A 6,296-nucleotide genomic window follows, 5' to 3' on the forward strand; every position below is an offset into this window, starting at 1 on the left:
CACTGTGGTTTGAGAAGATACTTGGGATAATTTCAGTGCTTTTGAATATGTTGATACTGTCATTGTGGTCTAATATGTGGTCTGTCCTTGAGGATGTCCTGTGTGGATTTGAAAAGAATGTGTATTCCAGTTTTTTTGGGGTGAATAACTGAAAATGTCCAGGATGTCTAGCCTGTTCATCTCTTTATTTAATTATCTTGTTTTGTTATTGTTGTTGATTCTCTTATTCATTGATATGTCTAAGTGTGAGGTTGGGTTTTCAAGTCTCTGCTATTGATGTATTTTTAAAAATTGATTAATTAATTTATTTCCTTCTGTTGTCCTTGTTGTTTTATTATTGTAGTTATTATTGTTGTTATTGATGTCATCATTGTTGGATAGGACAGAAAGAAATGGAGAGAGGAAGGGAATACAGAGAGGGGGAGAGAAAGAGAGACACCTGCAGACCTTCTTCACCGCCTGTGAGGCGACTTCCCTGCAGGTGGGGAGCGAGAGCTTGAACCTGGATCCTTACACTGGTCCTTGTGTTTTGTGCCACCTGCACTTAACCTGCTGTGCTACCGCCCAACTCCCACTATGTATATATTTTTGTAGTTCTTTCAGTAGGTGTTTGATGTATTTAGATGACCCCTGACTGGGTGCATAAATGTTAATAATTGCTAAATCTTCTTGGTTGATTGATCTTCTAATCACTATGTAATGGTCTTGCCTATCTTTTATCACTTTATTTAATTTAAAGTTTATTGTGTCAGAGATGAGAATGTCTACTCCTGCCTTTTTTTGACCCATTAGGCTGTATGATAGTTTTCCATTATTTTACTTTAAGTCCGTGTTTGTTGTGTCAGGTGGGATTCTTGCAAGCAGCGTATGGTTGGGATATGTTTTATGATCCATCCTCCCACTTTGTGCCTCTTTATTGGTGAGTTTAAGCCATTTACATATATTGATATTATAGATTTAAGGTATTGCGGTGCCATTATTCAACAATCTTTTATTTTCTCTGATATATGGCAAGTATTATGATGATGTTCTTGTTTAGAACCTCTTTCATAGCAGGCTTGGCAACTGTTGCTTTCTTTAACTATTGTCTTTCTGAGAAGGTTTTGATCCCTCCATCTAGTTTGAACTTTTTCATTGAGGGCTCCATAGATATGTTGTTATTCTATTCTGGCTATTAGAGTTTGAGTGGAGAAACTTGTTGATAGTCTTATGGATTTTTACCAGTATGTGAATTTTTGTTTTCTTCTTGCAATTTTTAGGATCCTTTCTTTATCCTTACTTCTTTTAATTGTAACTATGATGTGTCTTGGTGTCATCAGGTCTGGGTTGACTCTGTTTGAACTCTCTGGGCCTCTTGAATCTTAATGTCCTTTCTGCTGTTTAGGTATGGGAAGTCTTCTTTTATTATTTCCTCTAGGATGTTTACTTCCCCTTCCTTTCTTTCTTCCTCTGGTAGGCCAATTATGTTAATGTGTTAATGTTCCTTCTTTTGAGATCATCCCATATGTCTCTGTTGTTGTTTTCAGTGTCTCTCAATCTCTTTTTGAGCTCTTTTGTCTGTTTCTTATTTTTCTCTAGCTCATCCTCTGTCTGGATGATTCTGTTTTCTGCTTCTGTTAATCTTCTTTTCTTTTCCTCAGCTTCTTTCTTCAGTCAAGTTATAGTTTTAGCTTGTTTTTTTTTTTTTACTTGGCTTTTTAGCTCAGCTATTTCAGCTTTCAGTTCTCTAATTATCTTGAAGCTTCTAGTATTTTTCTTGAGGGTATCATCTGTTTTTACCCTAATTCTGATATCCCTTTCCTTCATAGTTGTCTTCATTTCTGTGATTATTGGGTTTACTATTGCTTGCATATTTTTGGGGGGTGTGGAGGTGGTGTCGGGTGGGAGTGAAGGAGTTTATTTTATAGAACTGAATGCAAAATTTAAGACACAGTAAAAACTCAGCAGTGTTTCATGTGCCCTGAATTAGGCAGTGCCAGTTTGGAGGGGTGATTGCTATGTCCAGATAGTCCATGATCTGGAATTTCTTTTTCTTTTTTTTTTTTTATTTGGGTTTTCCTCTGTAGGTGACTCTTTGTTTTTCTCTTACAACCTTCAGGATCCTTTCTTTATCCTTATTCCTTTCCATTCTAAGTATGATATGTCTTGGTGTCTTTTTTTTTAATAATTTATTTCTTTATTGGGGAATTAATGCTTTACATTCAACAGTAAATACAATAGTTTGAACATGCATAACATTCCCCAGATTCCCATTTAACAATACAACCCCCACTATTTCATTCATCATTTTTCATGGACCTGTATTCTCCCCTCCTACCCACCCACCCCAGAGTCTTTTACTTTGGTGTAATACTTCACCGTTTTCAGCCGATCTTGGATGGACCTTGAAAAAATCATGTTTAGTGAAATGAGTCAGAAACAGAAGGATGAATATGGGATGATCTCACTCTCAGGCCGAAGTTGAAAAACAAGACCAGAAAAGAAAACACAAGTCGAACCTGAAATGGAATTGGATCTGGAATTTCTGTGACTGCAGGGTCATGGAATCTTCAGTCTCCTTCCTCCCAGACATTGGGTTGCCAGTCTCCTTCACTTGATAGCCAGGTCTTTTAAGATGTATGATAAGTATTGCAAAATTAAAATGTGTCTCTTTCTAGCTTTTGGGCAGACTTTCTTTTTTTTTTTTTTTACTAAACTCGTCAGCTCTTTCAAGGTTCATCCATCCAGGTACAGATCTGCAGCACACCGGTTGGCCCATTTCTGCAGGAGAACTCATCTATGAGGTCATGGTGCCTGTTGTTGGTGGTGAAGACTCGCAGAGGCAGTGGGCAGGTCTTCTCCTGGTCTATCAGCTTCTCCAACTTTTTCTTGATCTCCTCTTGAGTGATGCAGGACGCCACCACCATCTTCCTCCTGTGGCCTGGGAGAAGCTTGCTTTAACCTCCGACCCCAGCAGTGAGCATGAAAACACCCATACTTTTCTTACTTATGGTTACTTCTGACTGATTTGAAGTTTATTCTGAGCTCCTATCCTGCTTCATTGTGGTAGTAGTTTTATTTCCTCTTGATTAACTATTTTTTTTTATTGATGTGGTTTGTTTGTTCTGTTCTGCTGTTCTTCAGTTACTGTATTTTGAGTACAAGCCATGCTAAACTAAATTCTTTTCAGAAATGCAATCACAAACCTCAGAAAGAGGTTTCAGAAATGCAATCACAAACCTCAGATGATAGCAACTGAAGCAAAGATTGATGCAGTTCAACCAATACCAGTTAGCCAAACAACACCTCCAACCCCCAAAACAGACAAACAAACAAAAGCAAAATAAAAGGAAAAAAGAATAGAAGGGGGAAAAGACAAAGCAATAATAGATGATTATGCAACTCTACTGTCTACTATAAATTCTAGATATAGTAGGAGTACAAAGGAAAAGAGAAGAGAGAGACAGACACAGAGAGGAGAGAGTCCACTTCAAGTCAGTTTTCTTCCACAAAATAATTCACAAATGAGTGTGAGTGAATTCACAAAGCAAAAGAAGGGGGTGGGGGGAGAGCAGTGAAAGAAATTTTTTTTTTTGAATTAGCTAGGAAGAGAGAATAATGAAGGTAGAAGTAATAAAAGGAGAGAAACAAATTCCTCCCACCATGGATAGCACACCCAGTCACCTATTAATAGAATAAGCAACAACAGTTCATTTTGTTCAACCTGAGTAGGAGGGAAAAGGAACACACGTATATAATAAAAGTAATAACGAAATCAAATAGAGTAAAAAAAACCTAAAAGTCAGTCTGTAGCTTGTACCACTCCATACTGGCTGCACACACACTGGTTCCCTTATTAAACAAAACAAAGCAAAGACAACCAATTATAGGAAGTATCAAAAAAACAAACAAAAAAACTTCAGGTAGTCTTTCCCAGGCAGGGCTAAGGCCCTTATTGGTCAGGTATTCTGTCACTCAAATATAGCTCCAGTTCACTTCAAAAAGACAAAGAAAAGAAAAAAAGGCTTGAAATGACTTGAAATGACACCCCACCATTGCTGGGCTAGGAATCTTGCTTTAAAATAAAGTAGCTCCACCAGGAGCCTGCTAGAAGCAGATGGTCAACCTGTGGGGGCTGGTTTTGGGGTGATGGGCAGGGTGAATTCAGAAATAGTTGAGCCAAGGATTTTCCTTTCCTTTGTCCTTTTGGCTTCTGTTTGTCAGCCCAAGAATGGGTTATAGGACTCATTTTTAGTGCCACCCTGACCACCCCTTACTCTCCCTTAGCACCAATGGTCAGAAATCCTTCCCTCTCCCAAGAGTCCCAGGCTGAAAGCTGCTTTTTTCCAGAGCTCACACCGAGTACTGTCTCTAAGTCACCATCTTGGCTCCACTTCCAATATATTTTTCTTGATGGAGGAGCTAATGGATTACAGTGCAGATGTTAACACATGGATACAATTTCTCATTTTCATGAGATATCCTAGGTGTCTGAAAAACACTCTCACTTCTAACTTAGGTCCTATTCTCCCATCATTCACCAGAACCTTAATCATATTCTCCCAAGTATCTACTTATCAGTTAACGTTTTGGCATGTTGTTCTAACAATGGGTCTTTATTTTGACACAGAATGCAGACATCATAGTAAATCCAATTTGTATTTTATTCAAGATCAACTCAACATAGCAGTTAATTTTTCCTTCCTTAGTGGAAATACCACAATTAAAACATTATATAAAAATTCACAGTGAATTTTTATGGATGAAAATTGAAGATAAGGAATGCTGTGGACTTAGAATTTCATGTGTGGCATAAACCACTGATTTATCCTTAATTTCTAATTTTTATAATAAAATTTGTTCCCTAGAAAAATATAATTTGATCAAATAATGCAGTTTTCAAACAAATTCATCAAATAATTGTGCACAGCTAAAATATATTTTTAATGTAATGTATACCTTATATATCATCATATAGATCTTATTATTGTGTATTCATTGATGAATGAAGGAAATGTAATGGTACTTTTTTTTGCCTTCAGTGTAATAGCTGGGGCTGGGTGCTAGCACTATGAATCTATCACTCCTTCACCATGTTTTCATTTTTTTATTTTATTTGATAGAGCAGAGAGAAATTGAGAGGGGAAAGTTAGAAGGAGAGGGAAAGAGAGAGATGCTTTACCACTGTGAAGCATCTTTGAGTGGAGAGTGGGGACTTGAACTCTGGGGCCCTTGTGCATAGTACTATATGAGGTTAACCATGTGTGCCCCTGCTGGCCTGAGAAACATAATACTATGAAAGATGAGAATAAAGAAGGATGATGAGCAAAGTGTGTTCTGTTTTCCTTAAGATCTTTAGCATTTTAAATCAATATTGTGAAATCTCAGTGAGTATTGCCAATATTTTTCTTATCCTACAATCTTTGATCACATAACTATCTAAATGAAAATTGTGCATTTTTTCCAGTATCATATTTCTAGTTTTTCTAGTCAGGTAAACTACTTTTGACATTGCCAAACAGATGCTGTGATTATACTCTATAGTTTTTCTTTATTCAAGATGCCAAGAGTTTTCAGTGTTGGTGAGTATATGGAACATAGGCTCTCATCCATTTCTAATGGTAAAGCAAAATGACGTAGCCATATGGAAGACAGTTTGACAGGTCTTAACAAAGGTAAATGTAAATTTACCATATGATTCACAATTGCATATATTGGCATTTACTTAATGGAACTGAAAGCATATTGACACAAAAATGTTCATGCAGTTGTTTGTATGAACTTTATTCATAATTGCCAAAATTTGGAAACAACCAAGATGATCTCAGTAGGTGAATAGATAAATAAATTGTGACACATCTGGACAATGGAATATTGTTCAGAAAAACAGTGAGATATAAAGTAATAGAGGCCATAAAGGAATGGGGGCCAGATGGTGGCACATCTGATTAAGCACATATGTTACCAAATGATAAAGGTCCAGGTTTAAGCCCTTGTTCCTTACCTGTAGGGGAGGTGCTTCACAAGCAGTGAAACAGGTTTGCAGGCATCTTTCTCTCTCCGTCTCAATTCTCCCTCAATTTCTGTCTGTCCTATCAACTGAAAAAAAAATAGAAAAGAAAAAATGGCATAGGGACCCTAGTGGCAATAACAGAAAAGAGAAAGAAAAAGAAGAAGGAGGAGGAGGAGGAGGAGGAGGGGGAGGGGGAGGAGGAGGAGGAGGAGAAGAAGAAGAGGGAGAAGAAGAAGAAGGAGGAAGAGGAGGAGGGGGAGGAGGAGGGGAGGGGGAAGGGGAGGAAGAGGAGGAGGAGGAGGGG

General features: G+C 37.6%; 1 pseudogene; it reads right to left on the bottom strand.

Moving 5' to 3' along the window:
* Window positions 1-1,951: 1,951 nt before the first annotated feature.
* On the bottom strand, window positions 1,952-2,963 carry LOC103121289 (histone deacetylase complex subunit SAP18-like; annotated as a pseudogene).
* Window positions 2,964-6,296: the final 3,333 nt, after the last annotated feature.

This window comes from Erinaceus europaeus, chromosome 8, assembly GCF_950295315.1.
Source record: "Erinaceus europaeus chromosome 8, mEriEur2.1, whole genome shotgun sequence".
Taxonomy (NCBI): domain Eukaryota; kingdom Metazoa; phylum Chordata; class Mammalia; order Eulipotyphla; family Erinaceidae; genus Erinaceus; species Erinaceus europaeus.